The sequence below is a fragment of the Schistocerca gregaria genome, chromosome 5 (genome assembly GCF_023897955.1).
Source record: "Schistocerca gregaria isolate iqSchGreg1 chromosome 5, iqSchGreg1.2, whole genome shotgun sequence".
NCBI lineage: Eukaryota > Metazoa > Arthropoda > Insecta > Orthoptera > Acrididae > Schistocerca > Schistocerca gregaria.
The window spans coordinates 381,246,213-381,267,221 of NC_064924.1; the positions used below are offsets into that span (position 1 = coordinate 381,246,213).

The following is a 21,009-nucleotide window of genomic DNA, read 5'->3' on the forward strand; positions in this document are numbered from 1 at the left end:
CTCTCATCACCATCATACAACACAAACATTACGCCACACTCCACACACACACACACACACACACTCACACACACACACATGTAGTATTACAAATATTGTATTGCAGCATTTGCTCATCGTGCCAGGATGGTTAGTTCCTCCCCACATTTTAATAGATTTCTTTCATTTAGTTCATCCTGCCGGGATATATGTTCAACTACTAATAGACGGTCTTTCATTTGGCGAGCCATATCTCAGGATTTTCGAATTAGTGCGACTCATGTGTTAAGTAGTCAGGTTGCACCATGAGCATATGCACGTTATTTAGAGTAAAATGACTCATGGTTTGCTATTTACCACATTTAAACGGTTTTCATTGTCCTCAGCATCGTTTGATACTGCATCGCTTAGTGATTTGATGCGTTGTTTTGGAAATATTTTAATTTATTTTGATTTTGGGGTTTGCCTTAGCAAATATCCATGAGAGACAAAACTTAAACGACACCACAGATGTGAAGCGGCACCGATCAACACCACCTGCCGATGTAATTACGGAAATATAACGATTCTTTGCCCTTTTTTACTAACAACAGGATTATTAATTTAAATAAATTTCCAGTTTTCTTGACGGAGAAAGAGTCGTTTTGGACTCTTCGTGAATAGTGACAGAGAGATTTGTACGTTGAAGAGACTTCGCAGAGAATGAAATATTAAGATGGAGATGGTATCCAAGAAGAACTGTTGGAATTTGTAAACGCAGTAACATATTTGTAAATGAATAGTATTTCATTGTAGACGTCAATACAATCTAACTTCTGTGAAGTCCTTCCGTTAACATTCATTGCCAGAATGCAGCTTGCTGTTTTTCTTTGAAGATTTAAGTTGCAGTTTTCAGCGAGTAATATTTCCAGAAATAGCTTTTGGTTTAAGTCAGTTATTGGAAATCGGACCACATTACCAGTACATGAGAACCGACTGTGTCTCTATTTCCAGAATGCAGCGTAGCTTGGTGTCTATTCACCAAGTAAGCAAAAAAAAAAAAAATTCATTGCACGAGCCCCTCGTCGGAGGTTCGAGTCCTCCCTCGGATATGGGTGTGTGTGTTGTCCATTGCGTAAGTTAGTTTAAGTTAGATTCATCAGCAATCTGCAGTTTGATCCCATAAGACATTACCACAAATTTTCATTTCACGATACGTGGTTGCAGATTTGAATTGAATTCACCGTTATACAACAGTAGGAGCAATTCAGACCTCGTAGCGTTTGAAGCGAGAGGCGCAAGAAATATCTTTCAAAAATCTAAATGTGTATTGTATTCCTACACTCTGCTTACTGCGGCTTGTTACACTTTATTCCGTCACTAAATTTTTCACAATCAAGAAAAGTATTTCTCTTGAAACACAGTGCTTAACTTCACTTTTAATTACTTCACCAATAGCAATCACGCCTCACACAGTGCTTAACTTCACTTTTAATTACTTCACCAATTGCAGTCACGCCTCATTTACTTACGGATACAGGTCTTGGCCCTGTACCCAGGCAAACAAATTTTACACGGAAGAGCCTAAGAAACTGGTACACCTGCCTAAGATCGTGTAGGGCTGCCGCAAGCACGCAGAAGTGCCGCAGCTTGAGGTGGTATAGACTCGACTAATGTCTGAAGTAGTGCTGGAGGGAACTGACCCCATGAATCCTGCAAAGCTGTCCATAAATCCGTAAGAGTACGAGGGGGTGGAGATCTCTTCTGAACAGCACGTTGCAAGGCATCCCTGATATGCTCAGTAATGTCATATCTGCCGAGTTTGGTTACCAGCGAAAGAGCTTAAACTCAGAATAGTTCTCCTGGAGCCACTCTGCAGCAATTTTGGACGTGTGGGATGTCACATGGCCCTGCTCGCATTGCTCAAGTCCATCGGAATGCACAATGGACATGAATGGATGCAGGGTCGTATCTAGTCCTATCAGGGTTCCCATATCACTCCAACTGCACACGACCCACACCATTACAGAACCTCCACCAGCTTGAGCAGTCCCTTGCTGACATGCAGGTCCATGGATTCATGAGGTTGTCTTCATTTACGTACACGTCATCCGCTCGATACAATTTGAAACAAGACTCATGCGACCAGGCAACATGTTCCCAGTCATCAACAGTCCAATGTCGGTGTTGAGGGACCCAGGAGAGGCGTAAAGCTATGTGTCGTGAAGCCATGAAGGGTACACGAGTAGGCCTTCAGCTTTGAAAGCCGGTATCGATGACGTTTCGTTGAATGGTTCGCACGCTGACACTTGTTAATGTTAATGAGCGTATGGCATTGGTGGCCGGGAGACCCCTCGGGAGGTGGTTCGGCCGCCAACCACAAGTTCTTTAACGTCACTACGGCGACTTGCGAGTGAATGAGGATGAATGATGATGAAAGACACACAAACACCCAGTCATCTCGAGGCAGAGAAAATCCCTGACCCCGCCTGACCCGTGCGCGGGAAGCGAGAACGCTACCGCAAGACCACGAGCCGCGGACGCTGACACTTGTTGATGGCCCAGCATTGAAATCTGTACCAGTTTGCGGAAGGGTTACACTTCTGTCACACTGAACGATTTTCTTCAGTCGTCGTTGATCCCGTTTTTTTTTTATTATCTTTATCCAGCAGTAGCGATGTTGGAGATTTGATGTCTTGCCGGATTCAAAAAATGGTTCAAATGGCTCTGAGCACTATGGGACTTAACATCTGTGGTCATCAGTCCCCTAGAACTTAAAACTACTTAAACCTAACTAACCTAAGGACATCACGCACGTCCATGCCCGAGGCAGGACTCAAACCTGCGACCGTAGCAGTCGCGCAGTTCCGAACTGAAGCGCCTAGAACCGCGTGGCCACATCGGCCGGCCTATTAATTACATAAAATACTTCGTTCGTCTCACAGAGTTTCGTTTCGTGCACTACCGCTTTTGCCAACCATTAGGACAACGTAAAAATAATGTGGTAGTATGCAGTCTGATAATGGAAATAGAATCTATTATTTTATTATTTGTATAAGGTAAGCAGTTATATAGAACGTTATGCTATCATGAGTGCTCTGTTTGCAGCTAAATGTGGCAGTGAGGGTAGACAAAAAGCTTTTGAATACGTTTGTATTGAAAACTGACGAGGGACTAGAATAATAACGTTGTCGACGTAGAAAGAAACGGAGTGTCTGGTGGAGGTAGCTAAGGACCATTGTAGAAAAAGACTACAGCAAACAGACATCGTCCAAGGTAAACTGGTCGACGAACAATAATTCTTTTTGCGCCGGCATGCACTGAACTTAGTGACTGTGTGTTGATGTAAAGAGTAAACGTTATTGATGTAACTGTGGGCCTCCTGTAATGATTGCAGTAATTTTCAAGTTCAGAAATCTTTTTTTTTTTTTAAATTTGGGACACAGAAAATGAAAATATAAAATTCGTATTTTGCAACTAGAATGCTAGTGATGTAATAGTTTTAGTAGAATTCAAAATAGTAATTTTCATTCAATTAATTTATATCCGTAATCGGTAAGCAATTTTTCAATTTCAGCAAAATGGCTAGTGGTGACAACAAAGAAGAGTTTTTTGCTTGTTTGCTAGCAAGTAATAAAATGTTATTAGATGATGGAAAAAGTGATTTGGCAGAACGTAAGGAAGAGGAGAGGCAGGAGAATGAAGAACGGAAGCAGAAGGACAGATAGGAGGATGAAGCAAGAATATATGGTAAATGGCGTAAAAAGAGAAGTAGCCATGAAATTGCAGATATGTCAAGAAGAGTTTAAGCATCTTTGCTAGATAATTTTAAGCTACAAATGAATAAAATCAATAATTTAGTCATGCATTTGAATGAGGTGGTATCGGAACGAATAGCGGAAGAACCAAAGATAAAAGGAAAGATTGCAAAATTGCAGCATGAGACTAGGGTCCTTAAGACTGATAGCGTGTCCAATGAGGGTTGGAATTTTCGACGCGAAACTGAATAATGAGATTTCACAGGTGCGTAACTGGGTAATAAAGTGTAGAGCTTGTAATTTATCTGTGGATTGTGTGAGTGTGAGAAATTTCGATGTTTGCGGGAGAGTAACAAAAGAAAGAAAATTTCAGGGTGGTGATGAGGCACCCTCCGCTCCCCTTCCTTATACTGTTGGTGAGGACGGGAATCTGTTACAAGAGAGGATTGGACAATTAGGGAACCATTCTGAAAATTATACTGGACGTCTAGAGATAATTCAAGAAATAGTAAATTTTAGAAAGAGCGCTCGTTGTCAAGCAGAAGTGAGTGGTGGTGGAATAAGTTTTACGAAGAATGTTTGTCTGAAATGGGCAATGGTGTAAACTTAAAGTTTCCGTCCTTGGACCAAAAGAGAGAACCCAACCAGTTATATTTGTGAAAGTGTTTCATGGAACTTTATGTGTAGCTTGGGACTTTAGAGGATAGATAAGTTTTGTGATAAATCATGGACAGGAAAATACTTTGCGGTGGGAACTGTTGAATGTAGACAGATTTGAGTCTTACGAGAGGTTTGAAAAGGAGTCAAGTCACAATTTTTGTCAGAGGGTACACAAAAGTTGCTGGGTACAGGCGTATACCAAGAGACGTGGAGTGATATAGGAATTTCACGGAATAGCATCTCAGTCAGGCAAAATATTTAGATGAATGTATTTATGAGGCACACGTTGATTGAGGTACTTATCAGTAGGCTATCGACAGTCACTAGAGAAAATGTGGCAGGAAGTACTTGGGACAGCGTTCAGCAGTTGTTAAAATTTCCTGATCAATTGGATTATTTAAATTTTTTCAAGAATTTTTTTTTAATTGCGGGAGAAGAGTGTGGCTGTAAGATTAACACCTGGCCAAAAAAGGAGAATAGCTAGGAGGGATGTACCTATCAGGCCAGTTACGGAAGGATAGTACACAACCAGCAAAATACTAAAGGAAGCAACAGGTTTTACCGTACTAGGGATGATTAACAGCAAAGCCAGAACTATAATAACCATCGTAGTAACAGCAATAATGCGAGGTGGTATGGAAGCGTCAGTTAGACTGCCCACCTCTCGCCAAGCGCCAAGAGACGCTAGTAGGACTTGGAGAGAACCAGTTTCTACTGAAGGTGAGAGAATTAGTGAGTGTTCAGCTGAGAGAGGAACCAGGTCTGTTGACAACCCCATAAACATTACAGTTGTATGTGAGTCAGCTTTTATAAGGCATCAAAAAGGACGAGAGGTAAAAAGAATTATTATTGGAGGAACAGTTAAAAGAGCAGTCAGACTTGTCGAAACCGTTGCAAATTGGACGTGTTAATGACACGGAGCTGTCATTAGTGATCGACACTGAAAGCAATGCATGTTCAATTAATGGAACATGTCGGGAGGTGATTAAGAAACATGGGAAGGCAGTTACTTAACCCGTAGAAGGTGTGATTTAATGCGGAGTGATTTTGAGTTTCTCAGTAGGTTAGTAGCCCGTAGCTCGAGGTCTGGTGATGTTAGTAAAAAAAAATCCATAAATACAAAAAAGTAAAAACAAATAAAATAAATAAGTAAACATAAGCAAACCCGCTAAATCCTCTCCCTGATCCTTTGGTTCTAGAACACGTTGCTTGGGCATGGCGACAGGATGGCCAGGCCTAGGGCGTCGACCCCTGTCCTACACGTCGTCCTATCCTGCAGTGGTTCATTAGATTAAAAAAGAAAAAAAAGAAAAGGGTTAGCATTGCTGTCGGTGGATCACCGGGTCACAGGTTAGATTTCCGACCGGGTCGGAGAATTTCTCCACCCGGGGACTGGGTGTTTGTGTTGTCCTCATCATTTTATCATCATTCGGGAAGATAGCGAGGCTGGACTGTGCAAAGATTGTAAATTTATACGGGCGCTGATAACCGCGTTGTTGAGCGTCCCAAAAGTCAGATATCATCAATATGATCGTCATCGGTAGGTCTGTAAAGCGAGAAGCTAACATAAAATTTTGGGTAGAAGGGATCCTTGAAAATAGGTTAACCGAAGGGCATCAGATACACTTATTTGTGAGGGCTATGGTGTCTTATGACAATTATGCTATGGTGCAAATCTTCCTTCAGATAACAGATAGCTTCCAACCGGCCATCAGGGCATAGGACATGTTCCCTTATTTAGAATTAATAACTGATGTCCATGCATCTGGCGTCACTTATATTGTATCATTTGTTGTATCAAGCAACATCTCGTTTTGTCTTCCCCAGAATAGGGCACCTTCGTTTTAACTCACCCTGTAGTGATGTTTAGTTTCTCCCCACATAGTAATAGATATCTGTCAACAAGTCTCAACTGTTCAACATATCGTAGTTGGAAACTTGAACTCCCGCAATGTGTTTAATAGAGCCGAACCTTGTACTGTGTGTTGTCGTATATCGTGCTGTAATCTATGAAGAGCACTTGGGTGTCAATATTAAGTTACCAACTTTTTTTTAGTAAGTTACCTCATAGTAAATACGCGACCAGCTGTGGACGTAATTCCCATAAATACACACTGATCTACAAAGTGATGTGACAGAAATTTTATATAGCGTTGTCTTTTATTTATTTTTAATATTTCATACGTTTTAACCACATTCCCTCCTATTTGTGTTAGGGCACTAGAGTAACATGCGTAAGAGGCTAATAAACTCGTCGCTCAACGTCCGTAAATCACACACACACAAACACACACATGTACAGGGCTGTAAGTCCTGGGTTTCTCCCGGTGAATAAAATTTTCAGATAATCTACGGGAAAGCAGTCGGGTGACATCGTCGACAACCGCCGGTGTTTCGACATGAGACTACACTGTCATTTTCAAGGCAACAGTGCAATAGGAAAGCGCTGTGCAAAGGGATTTAAAACCTCTTTCTGCAGTGTAATTCCGGAAATATAAGACGCCAGAGGTTACAGACAGTGAGAATTACAGAACAATGAGTGAGGTAGCATTAACTCTGACTCTGTTTTTTGACAAGGGAGAGAGAGGGTTCAACGCAGAATTTAAGCAAAAATCTCCATCTTTATTTACCAGGTTACTTGTTAATTTAGCCGCGCGCAATGACCGCGCGGTTTGAGGCACCTTGTGACGGATTGCGGGGCCTCTCCCTCCGGACGTTCGAGTCCTCCCTCGGGCATGAGTGTGTGTGTTGTTCTTAGCATAAGTTAGTTTAAGAAATGTGTAATTTTAGGGACCGATCATCTCAGTAGTTTGGTCCCATAGGAGTTCACACACATTTGAACACTTAAATTCCTATTGCTTCCTGAACAACACTAACCCAATAGGTGGAAGTTCAAGCCGGAAACTTCATGTTGTTATGTTCCATAGGGTGACTGGTAGCAACACAATATTCTCCAGTAGTCATTAGAATTAAATTAGGAAATAATCTTATAAATAGATATGGAGCTCTTTGCTTAAATTCTGCGTGGAATCCTGCTCTTTCTCTCTCCCCTGTCAAAAAAACAGACGGACAGAGTTAATGCTACCTCGTCCGTTGTTCAGTAATTTTCACTACCGATAACTTCTGGCGTCGGCCACCACTGATTATGTAGTGGCAGTAGTGTGTCTGTGTATGTGTTTAATTTTTCCGGAATTCCCCTGTAAAATGAGGTTCTAAATTTCCTTACACAGCTATTTCCTGCTGTAATTTTTCCCTGAAAATGACATGGAGAGCTCCTGTCGAAATGTCCTCGATTGTCGACGAAAAACAATAGCATCATAACTGAGTGCGCCTTGATGCAAAATACTTCTTTATTTGCTTACTTATTTACTTCCCAAACTAGTTTCGGCGACGAATATCACCATCATCAGTGGGTTTTTTTTTTTAATCTAAAACACGCAGAAAATAGTATAGTTATAAAAACAGAGTAAGACATTATTATATTTTTACTGTTCGTTTTTTGAAATATAGTTATCTATGGATACTTTCATTCTAACTATTTATTGTACGTTATTTCATGCTTTTTAAGAATTACCGCGCCGTTTGCGGCATACTTTCTGTGCTTCTTTCTGTTTGCGTTGTTCCTCAGCGCACATTATGTCATCTGCAACTGTGTGAGCGGCTGTTAGTAAACAAATACTAAAAGGTGACCTTAGTATGTCAGCGCTATACACTTGGGGTTGCGGTAGTGTTGTAGGAACCAGTTGTGGTGTGTACTGGGCTGTTCCTTACAGTAGAGCCCCTCTAATCCGACCTTGGATGGTCCGTCACTCCGGTTAGTCCTACCACGCTCAGGCTCGCGAGCCTGGGCCGACCTGTCACTGACTGGAGGCCTGTCGGCCCATTGTTGCGGTATCTATCGTTGTGCATATTGTTATACTTACGTTATTGCGCAGTGTGTACAGTTGTCTGTTTTTCAACATGTCTGGATTCAAACGTAAACACGTAACTCTTTCACTAAATGAAAAATTAGCAGTGCTACAAAGACTGGACAAAGCAGAATCGCTCCAAAAAATTGCAAAGGAACTGAATGTAGGTGTTACGACAATTAACGATTGGAGGAAGAATCGGGAAGACATTGAATTCTGTACAATTACGATTGATGGTGAAAACACTCTGAATAATCGCAAAACGTTAAAAAAAGCCTAAACTTGAACTGCTGGATAGCGCATTGTGGATGTGGTTTTTTCAAGAAAGAAGGAAATGAGCTCCAATATCCGGGCCAATTCTCAACGAAAAAGCGATAGCAGAAAAAACTGGAAGCCGAAGTAAATTTGCTGCCAGCGAAGGCTGAACTGATCGTTGGAAAACTCGTCACGGTGTCCGATTTGTTTCTATCTCCGGTGAAAAACTATCTGCCGATGCCGCAGCTGCTAAGACGTTTTCTGTTAAGCTTCAAGAAATTGTAGAAGAAAATGAACTGTTACCCTGCCAAGTGTATAACATCGACGAAACAGGGCTGAACTTTAAAATGTTGCCAACAAAAACGCTCGCAGCTTCAACTGAATCCGTGATAGGAACGAAACGTATAAAAGACAGAATAACAGTCATTCCTTGTAGCAACGGAGATGGTACCCACAAGCTCCCCTTGTTCGTCATTGGCAAATCTAAGAAGCCAAGGGCATTCAAAAATGTAAAATCATCTTCCTTGTCGGGTTATTACCGCTATCAAAAATCTGCTTGGATGGACTGCAATCTTTTTAAATCCTGGTTTTTGGACGAGTTTACGCCATCGGTCGAAAAAGACTTGAAGCAAAAAGAAATCAGCCTGATCGTGCTGTACTGCTGTTGGATAACGTACCATCACATCCATCTGAGGAAGATTTGGTGAAAGGGGACATAAAAGCTCTCTTTCTGCCTCCTAATGTGACCCTACTCATCCAACCAATGGATCAAGGCGTTATCCAATGGTTGAAAAGGCGTTATCCTAGAAAGTATATCAGCTCAATCTGAAGGAGATCACAACTCATTTGAGGCAATGAAATCCCTGAACATCAAAGATGCTATCTACACAATCGCTGGAGCATGGGATGACGTGGAACCTGACACACTGCGGAAATCGTGGCGTAAGTTTTGGCCACAAGTTATGACTGAAAATGAGCATACCGAAGATGAGGAAAACAACGACGCACTGGAAATCGTTAAAGATCTACAAACTCTAGTGCCGAACGTCCCTGCCAATGAAGTTGAAGAGTGGATCAACGGATGAGACAAAGACTGTGACGCTTTTGAAGAGCTCAATGACGACCTGATTGTTGCCGCTGTTAGCCAGGAAACTGTGAGTGAGGACTCGGACGCCGAAGACGAACCCCCCACCTAGATTTCACACAACGATGAAAAAACCCTTTTGACGTCGACCAGAATCCAACTTCAACTCCAATGGACATTTTGTGGATATAAAAATGGAGGGACACTGCAGATAGATCTAGAATAACATCTGCTAAACAATAATGTGTCACTGACTTTTTTTCCACGTAATTTGTTTTCGTTTTTACTGTAAAAACAGTGCATACAGTATAATCATTTCTTAGTTTAAACGTACAGTACTTTATTTCTTTGTAAAAAAATTCTTTTTTATATACAGCGCTATAAACATTTTTTAGTTTACAGTATACATCGTCTATACGTTATGAAGTATAGTACAATACTGTAATTTGTTTGTCGTTTTTCCTTTTAAAACCAATATATATTATAGAGTGTGTAAACGTTTTTTCGTTAGTATATTGTTTAACACTGTGTAAAAAACAACTTTTTATATTACTGTAGACGTCTTTCAGTTCTTAAACCGTTTAGTGTTTTGTTCTAAATGTCTTTTTATATTTTTTGCAATAAATATTAGATTTTTCGGATAATTCGTCCATTTTTTCGTTCCGACCATGGTCCCGGTCCCGAAGGTGACGGATTAGAGGGGTTCTGCTGCAGCTATTCGCGTACTCATGCTCGTTGGACGGCATGTAGCAGATTCTGTATACAGAAAAACAAAACTTTCGCACTTTGTTTATGATCAAGAACATTATGCCACCTTGCTGTTCCTGTGCGTAGCGAGAGGCGTACCGAATGTTCCGAGAAGGCTATGAAAACTGTAGCGGGGGAGTTACGACGACTTATATTCCTTATTTATGTCTCTTTGTGTGATGGCAAAGTGGCTCTTTTGCGTGTGTGTGCTTTTTGTTCTGCGTCCTTGGTCAGTTCTCTCAAAGCAGTAAAGATTGTGTCGTTGCAGAGGGTTGTGTTTTCGCTTTTTACATTTTTCCCTTCCACTACAGCCTTTAGTATGTAGTAATTTTCTTCTGTTGTTAGTTGTCGTTATAGACTGTTGCTGTTTCTCAGATTGTGCAGAACGTTTTCGATATTAGTGGGGTTGTGGTTTTTGTTGATTAGGTGTGCTCTGTGTACCTCGTTCGGAAGTTCCTGCATGTTTGTCCTATATATTGGCCGTGACAGGAGTTGCATGTGAGTTGATATATTCCAACGTTGTTGAATTTGTCTGAGGTTTTTCTCACTGGTCTTACCCTTGTTCTGAACTGTGTTACTTGTTCTGAATGTTATTTGAATCCCTTGCTTTTTCAAGATGTTTTCAATTCTATGTGATGTTTTGTTATTATATGTTAGTGTGTACAATCTGTCTCTTTTTGCTGATGTGATGTGGAGTGCATTTATGTAGAAGAATTTAACGTGTATTATGTAATGAATATTATTGTTACTTTATTTAGAACGTCTAAGTGGTCAAGCTTTGATTATTTAAATATGTTAAAATGTAAAGTAATGTAGAATAAGCTGTAGCCAATCAGATGAACGGCTTCCGGAACGGGAACTGCCCTGGTCAGTTGAGCGAGGATATTCGGCGCGCGGGAAACGCGGCCGGAGACGCGCACAAGCGGACAGTGCCGGTGCAGACGCGAAAGCGGACGGTCGCTCCTTAGGCAGCTAGAAAGTGAAACGACTTAGAAAATGTCACGTTGTGTGGTATCGCGGGACTTAGTCTCTGAGCGGTGAGCAGCCGCGCGCCTGGTGTGAACTCTTAACTTTTTTGCATACTTAACGAGGTGGAGTACCGAACTTGTATTTCCCAATGAGACTGTGAATGACCGAACTGCGTCAAACGGATATGCGCTTGAGTGTAACAGTGGCTGAAAATACGACCACTTTCGCTATTAGTTTGCTTTCTGAATAAACATTATTCTCACCAAATCGCAACTGTGTGACATACATCATTTATAGATCGTTAATTTAGTTCCAGATATTATTATTACTGTTATTATATGCTATGTTAACTCTGTATTTCTCAAACTTGCCATCAGCCAGACAATTTAGCCAAAGGGTCACAAGTGTAATTTAGGGCGTGGAATGTGACACGTGCTGTTCAACCCCTAGACGTGTTAGAGACAAGACATTTCGACGAAGAAGAACTGCATGTGAGCCCGAGCAACTGTTGGATGTTAGCCAGCATGTGTTACTGTGTTTCTATAACTATGCTGTTTTCTGCATGTTTTAGATTAAAAAAAAAACATTGATGCTGGTTAAATTTGTCGCCGAAACTACACTCCTGGAAATGGAAAAAAGAACACATTGACACCGGTGTGTCAGACCCACCATACTTGCTCCGGACACTGCGAGAGGGCTGTACAAGCAATGATCACACGCACGGCACAGCGGACACACCAGGAACCGCGGTGTTGGCCGTCGAATGGCGCTAGCTGCGCAGCATTTGTGCACCGCCGCCGTCAGTGTCAGCCAGTTTGCCGTGGCATACGGAGCTCCATCGCAGTCTTTAACACTGGTAGCATGCCGCGACAGCCTGGACGTGAACCGTATGTGCAGTTGACGGACTTTCAGCGAGGGCGTATAGTGGGCATGCGGGAGGCCGGGTGGACGTACCGCCGAATTGCTCAACACGTGGGGCGTGAGGTCTCCACAGTACATCGATGTTGTCGCCAGTGGTCGGGGGAAGGTGCACGTGCCCGTCGACCTGGGACCGGACCGCAGCGACGCACGGATGCACGCCAAGACCGTAGGATCCTACGCAGTGTCGTAGGGGACCGCACCGCCACTTCCCAGCAAATTAGGGCCACTGTTGCTCCTGGGGTATCGGCGAGGACCATTCGCAAACGTCTCCATGAAGCTGGGCTACGGTCCCGCACACCGTTAGGCCGTCTTCCGCTCACGCCCCAACATCGTGCAACCCGCCTCCAGTGGTGTCGCGACAGGCGTGAATGGAGGGACGAATGGAGACGTGTCGTCTTCAGCGATGAGAGTCGCTTCTGCCTTGGTGCCAATGATGGTCGTATGCGTGTTTTGCGCCGTGCAGGTGAGAGCCACAATCAGGACTGCATACGACCGAGGCACACAGGGCCAACACCCGGCATCATGGTGTGGGGAGCGATCTCCTACACTGGCCGTACACCTCTGGTGATCGTCAGGGGACACTGAATAGTGCACTGTACATCCAAACCGTCATCGAACCCATCGTTCTACCATTCCTAGACCGGCAAGGGAACTTGCTGTTCCAACAGGACAATGCACGTCCGCATGTATCCCGTGCCACCCAACGTGCTCTAGAAGGTGTAAGTCAACTACCCTGGCCAGCAAGATCTCCGGATCTGTCCCCCATTGAGCATGTTTGGGACTGGATGAAGCGTCGTCTCCCGCGGTGTGCACGTCCAGCACGAACGCTGGTCCAACTGAGGCGCCAGGTGGAAATGGCATGGCAAGCCGTTCCACAGGACTACATCCAGCATCTCTACTATCGTCTCCATGGGAGAATAGCAGCCTGCATTGCTGCGAAAGGTGGATATACACTGTACTAGTGCCGACATTGTGCATGCTCTGTTGCCTGTGTCTATGTGCCTGTGGCTCTGTCAGTGTGATCATGTGATGCATCTGACCCCAGGAATGTGTCAATAAAGTTTCCCCTTCCTGGGAGTATGAATTCACGGTGTTCTTATTTCAATTTCCAGGAGTGTAGTTTGGAAAATATAACAAGGTATTTTGCATCAAGGTGCACTCAGTTCTGATGCTGTTGTTTTTCATCGACAGTCGACAATATTTCGACAGGAGCTCCCCATGTCATTTTCAGGGCAAAATTACAGCAGGAAATAGCTGTGTAAGAAAATTTCGAACTTCAGTTTACAGAGCAATTCCGGAAAGATAAAACACGTACACACACTCACTACTGCCACTACACAATCAATAGTGGCCGACGCCAGAAGTTATCGGTAGTGAAAATTACTGAACAACGGACGAGGTAGTATTAACTCTGCCCGTCTGTTTTTTTGACAGGGGAGAGAGAAAGAGCACGATTACACGCAGAATTTAAGCAAGACCTCCATATCTACTTATAAGATTATTTGCTAATTTAATTCCAATGACTATTGGAGAACACTGTCTTGCTACCACTCATCCTATGGAATAAAACAACACGCAGATTCTGGCATGCACTTCCAGCTGTTGGTTAATGTTATTAAGAAAGCAATAGAAATTAAATTGGCAAGTAACCTGATAAATAAAGATGGTGATTTTTGCTTAAATTCTGTGTTGAACACTCTCTCTCCCTTGTCAAAAAACAGATGGTCAGAGTTAATGGTACCACACTCGTTGATCGGTAATTCTCATTATCTATAACGTCTGGCGTCTTCCCGGAATTACGCTGGAGACAGATTAAATTCCTCTGCACAGCGCTTTCCTATTGCACTTTTGCCTTGAAAATAACGTGTGGTCTCATATCGAAATATCGGCGGTTGTTGACGACGTCACTCGGCTGCACTGCCGTAAGTTTCAGAAAATTTCATTAGCCGAGGGAAACTCAGGTGTTACAGCCCTGTATGTATGTGTGTGTGTGTGTGTGTGTGTGTGTGTGTGTGTGTGTGTGTGATTTATGGATGTGAAGCGACGAGTTTATTAGCCCCTTACGCATGTTACTCTAGTGCCCTAAGATAAATCTACATCTACATACATACTCCGCAATCCACCATACGGTGCGTGGCGGAGGGTACCTTGTAACACAACTAGCATCTACTCTTCCTGTTCCACTCCCAAACAGAACGAGGGAAAATGACTGCCTATATGCCTCTGTACGAGCCCTAATCTCCCTTATCTTATCTTTATGGTCTTTCCGAGAAATATAAGTTGGCGGCAGGAAAATTGTACTGCAGTCAGCCTCAAATGCTGGTTCTCTAAATTTCCTCAGTAGCGATTCACGAAAAGAACGCCTCCTTTCCTCTAGAGACTCCCACCCGAGTTCCTGAAGCATTTCCGTAACACTCGCCTGATGATCAAACCTACCAGTAACAAATCTAGCAGCCCGCCTCTGAATTGCTTCTATGTCCTCCCCAGTCCGACCTGATAGTGATCCCTGCTCGAGCAATACTCAAGAATAGGTCGTAAAAGCGGTCTCCTTTACAGATGAACCATATCTTCCGAAAATTCTACCAATGAACCGAAGACGACTATCCGCCTTCCCCACAATTGCCTTACATGCTTGTCCCACTTCATATCGCTCTGCAATGTTACGCCCAAATATTTAATCAACGTGACTGTGTCAAGCGCTACACTACTAATGGAGTATTCAAACATTACGAGATTCTTTTTCCTATTCATTTGCATTAATTTACATTTATCTATATTTAGAGTTAGCGGTCATTCTTTACACCAATCACAAATCATGTCCAAGTCATCTTGTATCCTTCTACACTCACTCAACGACGACACCTTCCCGTACACCACAGCGTCATCAGCAAACAGCCGCACATTGCTATCCACCCTATCTTAAAGATCATTTATGTAGATAGAAAACAACAGTGGACCTACCACACTTCCTTGGGGCACTCCAGATGACACCCTCACCTCCGATGAACACTCACCATCGAGGACAACGTACTGGGTTCTATTACTTAAGAGTTGAAGGGAATGTGGTTAAAAGGTATAAAATATTAAAAATAAATAAAAGACAAAGCTATATAAAGTTGCTGTCACACCACTTTGTAGATCAGTCTGTATTTATTGGAAGTACGTCCACAGCTGGTCACTTATTTTCTATGAGATAACTTACTGAAAAAAGCTGTCAACTAAATACTGTTACGATAACATACACGGCTCGGCTCTATTAAACACCTCGAGAGAATTCAAGTTTCCAATTATGATATATTCACTAGTTGACTCTTGTTGACATAAATCTGTTACTAAGTGGGGAGAAACTAAGTATCACGGCAGAGTGGCTTATTCTGGGGGAGACTAAGCAAGATGTTGCTTGATGCAACAAATGGTACGATATAAGTGTCACCAGGTGCCTGGGCATCAAATATTAATACTAAATAAGGGAATATGTCCTATGCCCTGATGGCCTATTGGAAGTTATCTGTTGTTTAAATGAAGATTTGCAACATGGCATAATTGTCATAAGACCCCATATCCCTGCTTCGTTAATCAATATTCAAATGACGTTTGCCGAATAATAATTCCTTCTACTCAAAATTTTATCTTAGCTTTTCGCTTCACAGAAGCTTTCCATGTATGATCTCGATAGCAGCACGTGAATATTCGACCAGCTTCGCCGTTTTCGAGATCCTCGTTCGCAGACACCGGCCATAAGAATCCGCCATTTATTAGAGTCCCTTATGTCAGTGAATTTCACCATCTGAAGCCCGTACCGTTGCTAGAATGATTCGCAATCAGTCTCTGCTCCGCTTAATTACATTAACTGATCAAAAGTATCCGAACCCTATTAGATCACATTTATGATGTCTTCAGCTCTGCTAGGGACACTTACGATAAGGTCTGCAGAGGGATGGCAGCTCATTCTTCCTCAAGAGCCAAAACCAGAGAGGATAGTAGTGTACGCTGAGACCTGGAGTGAAGTCGATGTTCTAACTTACCCCAACGGTTGTAAGAAAACGAAACACCTACAGCCGTCATTATGATGTCATATACCGTGCAGCTACCAGTTTCGGAGCTTCGCCGAAATTGGTAGCTACACAATAAATGACATAAGACAACTGTAGGTGTTTCATTTTCTTACAATAGTCAACGGCCGTAGTTCCCCAGACCTCCAGTCACAAGGATGGACTTACAAAATACCTCAAAGGTGTTCCATTGGATTCAGATCGGGACTCTTGGCAAGCCAATCCACTTCAGGAATGTAACTGTTCGTAAGCCTTTGCCTCACTGAAGCTGCTTTATGACAAAGTGTATTGTTATAATAAACCATCAGCGTCTCCGAACAAGCCACACCATAGCCACAAAGAAGCTCACATACCGTGACACCGCCTCTTTTTTAATTCCCTCTGCACTGACATGATGGCAGGTAACGTTCTCCAGTCATTCGCCAAACCCAAACCATTCCATTGTATTGTCAAAGGTTATAGGGTAACTCATAACTCCAACTGACTCGTTCTTAATCATCGACTGTCCAGTGGCGTCGTTGTTTACATCAAGTCATGCTTCGCTTAGCCCTGACTACAGAAACGTGTAGCTTAAGAGCAGCTGCTAGGCTACTGTGATCCCAACGAACAGTCGTTGAGCTAGCTGTGTCTGCTCGTAGCACTTCGGAACTTGCAAATGATTCCATCTGCTGATTTCACCAATTTTTTACAACCACTTTCCACTAAGTTCGATCTTCCCTGTCCATCGGAACATGAGGACTGCCTGGTCTTTATTTATCTGTCTTTGTTCCTTCGCGTTTCCATTTCGAAATCTCGTCACCAGCACTCAGCTTGGGCATCTCTTGAAGGGTTGAAAAGTGCCTGGTGGCTTTATTACTCAGGTGATATCCAGTGACTAGTCGATGTTCGAAATCACTGAGATCTTCAGACCAACCCACTCTGCAGTTCTTTTTGAGTCATCAGTCTCCTAACTGGTTAATCCTTGCGATCTACATCCTCAGTTATTTGCTAGACGTATCTCAATCTCTGTTTTTCTCCACAGCTTTCACCCTGTACGTTTCCCTCTAGTGCGATGGAAGTTATTCCCTGATGTCATAAGAGACGTCGTACCATCCTGTCGCTTCTTCTTGTCAGTTTTTCCGTATATTCCTTTCCTCGCCAGGTAGAACTCCCTCATTCCTTACCTTATCAGTCCAGGTAATCTTCACATCTCAAATGCCACGATTCTCTTTCTTTCAGTCCTTGTCTCACCACCATACAATGCTGTGCTCCAAACATAGATTCTCGTAAATTTCTTCTACGATTCTCTTTTTTTCAGTCCTTGTCTCACTACCATACACTGCTGTGCTCCAAACGTAGAGTCTCATAAATTTCTTCCTCAAATTACGGCCTATGTTTGATACTAGTAGATTTCTCTTGGGCAGGAATGCCATTTTACCAGTGCTAGTGTAATTTTTAATGTCTTCCTTACTCCGTCCATCATGGGTTATTTGTTGCCTTCGTAATCACTAATGCTCATGGTAAGTTTCTCGCTGTTCTTACTCCTGCTATTTTTCATTACTTTCTTCTTCCTTCGATTTACTCTGACTCCATATTCTGTACTCATTAGACTGCTCATTTCAGCCGCGCGGGATTAGCCGAGCGGTCTAGGTCGCTGCAGTCATGGACTGTGCGGCTGGTCCCGGCGGAGGTTCTAGCCCTCCCTCTGGCATAGGTGTGTATGTTTGTCCTTAGGATAATTTAGGTTAAGTAGTGTGTAAGCTTAGGGACTGAAGACCTTAGCAGTTAAGTCCCATAAGCTTTCACACACATTTGAACTGGTCATTCCATTCAACAGATCTCGTAATTCTTCTTCAGTTTCACTAAGGGTAGCAATGTCATCAACGAATCTTATGACTAATATCCTTTCACCTTGAATTTTGATTCCACTCTTGAACCTCTCTCATATTTCCGTTATCTCTTCTTCGATATATTGATTGAACAATAGAGGTGGATAATTGCATTTCTATCTTAGATCCTTTTTAATCCGAGCACTGACCCCTCTCGGTTCTTGTAGATACTGTATTTTACCCGACTTTCCGTAGAGCTTACTCCTATTTTTTTCAGAATTTCGAACATCTTGCATCATCTGACATTGTGGAAATTTTTTTCCAGGTCTTCATCTTCTATGAACCTCCCTTGGTTTTTCTGTAGTCTTGTTTCCTTTACCTTTCCTAAAACCAAATTCATCGTCATCTAACTTATTCTGAATTTTCTTTTCATTCTTCTGTGTACTATTCTGCTGTTACTGCTTTTCTACTGACAACACAGTACTCCCCACCCGCTTTTATACAGCCGGGTCCGCCTCTCGTGACATCTAGCGGTCAAATCCGCGTTCCATGGGGCGTCCGGATACTTTTGATGCAGTGTACTTTCCTTATCGCGCCACGTTCACGCAACGCCAGTAAGCAGCATTGAGTCTCGAGGTGTGCAGTGGTGTCACATTGTTTTAGCTCACCAGTGGGGTTATAGATGTACACTACTGGCTATTAAAATTGCTACACCAAGAAGAAATGCAGATTATAAACGGGTATTCATTGGACAAGTATATTATACTAGAACTGACATGTGATTACATTTTCACGCAATTTGGGTGCATAGATCCTGAGAAATCAGTACCCGGAGCAACCGTCTCTGGCCGTAATAACGGCCTTGGTACGCCTGGCCATTGAGCCAAGCAGAGCTTGGATGGCGTGTACAGGTACAGCTGCCCATGCAGCTTCAACACGATACCACAGTTCACCAAGAGTAGTGACTGGCGTGTTGTGACGAGCCAGTTGCTCGGCCACCATTGACCAGACGTTTTCAATTGGTGAGAGATCTGGAGAATGTGCTGGCCAGGGCAGCAGTCGAACATTTTCTGTATCCAAAAGGCCCGTACAGGACCTGCAACATGCGGTCGTGGATTATCCTGCTGAAATGTTGGGTTTCGCAGGGATCGAATGAAGGTTAGAGCCACGGGTCGTAACACATCTGAAATGTAAGGTCCACTGTTCAAAGTGCCGTTAATGCGAACAAGAGGTGATCGACACGTGTAACCAATGGCACCCCGTACCATCACGCCGGGTGATACGCCAGTATGGCGATGACGAATACACGCTTCCAATGTGCGTTCACCGCGATGTCGCCGAACACGGATGAGACCATGATGATGCTGTAACCAGAACCTGGATTCATCCGAAAAAAAGGATGGTTTGCCATTCGTGCACCCAGGTTCGTCGTTGAGTACACCATCGCAGGCGCTCCTGTCTGTGATGCAGCGTCAAAGGTAACCGCAGCCATGGTCTCCGAGCTGATAGTCCATGCTGCTGCAAACGTCGTCGTACTGTTCGTACAGATTGTTGCTTTCTTGGAAACGTCCCCATCTGTTGACTCAGGGATCGAGACGTGGATGCACGACCCGTTACAGCCATGCGAATAAGATGCTTGTCATGTTGACTGCTAGTGATACGATGCCGTTGGGATCCAGCACGGCGTTCCGTATTACACTCCTGAACCCACCGATTTCATATTATGCTAGTCTTTGGATTTCGACCAACGCGAGCAGCAATGTCGCGATACGATAAACCGCAATCGCGATAGGCTACAATCCGACCTTTATCAAAGTTGGAAACGTGATGGTGCGCATTTCTCCTCCTTACACGAGGCATCACAACAGCGTTTCACCAGCCAACGCCGGTCAGCTGCTGTTTGTGTATGAGAAATCGGTTGGAAACTTTCCTCATGTCAGCACGTTGTAGGTGTCGCCACCGGCGCCAACCTTGTGTGAATGCACTGAAAAGCTAATTATTTGCCTATCACAGCATCTTCTTCCTGTCGGTTAAATTTTGCGTCTGTAGCACGTCATCTTCGTGGTGTAGCAATTTTATTGGCGAGTAGTGTAGAAAGAAACTGAAGCAGCAGCTGTAAAACGTCGGTTTGTCGCGGTGGCAGTTAACGCCACGCGAGTGCCTCGAGCTGTGTCAGACACTGCCGGAAGGCGGCGCGCAGCGTTCCCCGGTGTCACGCAGCGCGTGTGACGTGAGAGCAGCCCGTGGCCGGCTCCCGGGACTGATTAGCCGTATCAGCAGCGCAGCTGATACCGCCAGTACCGGCGGCCACGCCTGCAGGTGAGTACTGCACACTGCCCATGTCCTCATTTATTAATTAATTTCCCACTGTGTGTGCGCGTTATATGAGAGCGCGACCTATTGGCATACTGTTCGACGATTTCCTTATCATCGTGCTTACATTACCCTGTTTGTATTTGCCTGCGTAGCTGCTAACGCCACCAGTCTTTGTCTTTACTCGCCTCCGATGCTCTGCGATTGCAGCCTCGGAACCAAGTAGTGCAGCTTTAAGACGGTGACACTGTATTTTAAGACGACGACGTTGTTGAGTCTCGCTCCGCAGATGCGCGTGGGCAAAGAGAAAAGTGTATTTAGCCCTTAAAAAATGTGGAAAATAATATCAATAAAAATCCTCTCTGCATATGACGGCGTGATGACAGAAAGTAAAATCCAGCTGCAATTACTTAACCTCATGATGTCTACCTACAGCAGAAGGCGAAATGCTGGATTTTATTTTACATTCTGACGTTACCGCACTCTCCGCGAAATTATAAGGAAACTGGCTACAGCCTTCGCCACTACCATTCGTAGAGAGGAAAAAAAATAGTTCTGTATTTGAACAGAAAGTGA

General features: G+C 43.4%; 1 protein-coding gene across 2 annotated transcripts in view; it reads left to right on the forward strand.

Annotated features, from left to right (window-relative positions):
• Nucleotides 1–19,953: 19,953 nt before the first annotated feature.
• LOC126272317 (cytochrome P450 6k1-like) overlaps nt 19,954–21,009 on the forward strand; it is a 127,837-nt gene continuing 126,781 nt past the window's right edge. Inside the window, exon 1 of one of the 2 annotated variants that reach the window (XM_049975100.1) lies at nt 19,954–20,439. The gene's annotated coding sequence lies outside the window, so the exon portion shown is untranslated. The remainder of the gene's footprint in view (nt 20,440–21,009) is intronic. The other variant, XM_049975101.1, reaches the window with a different exon arrangement.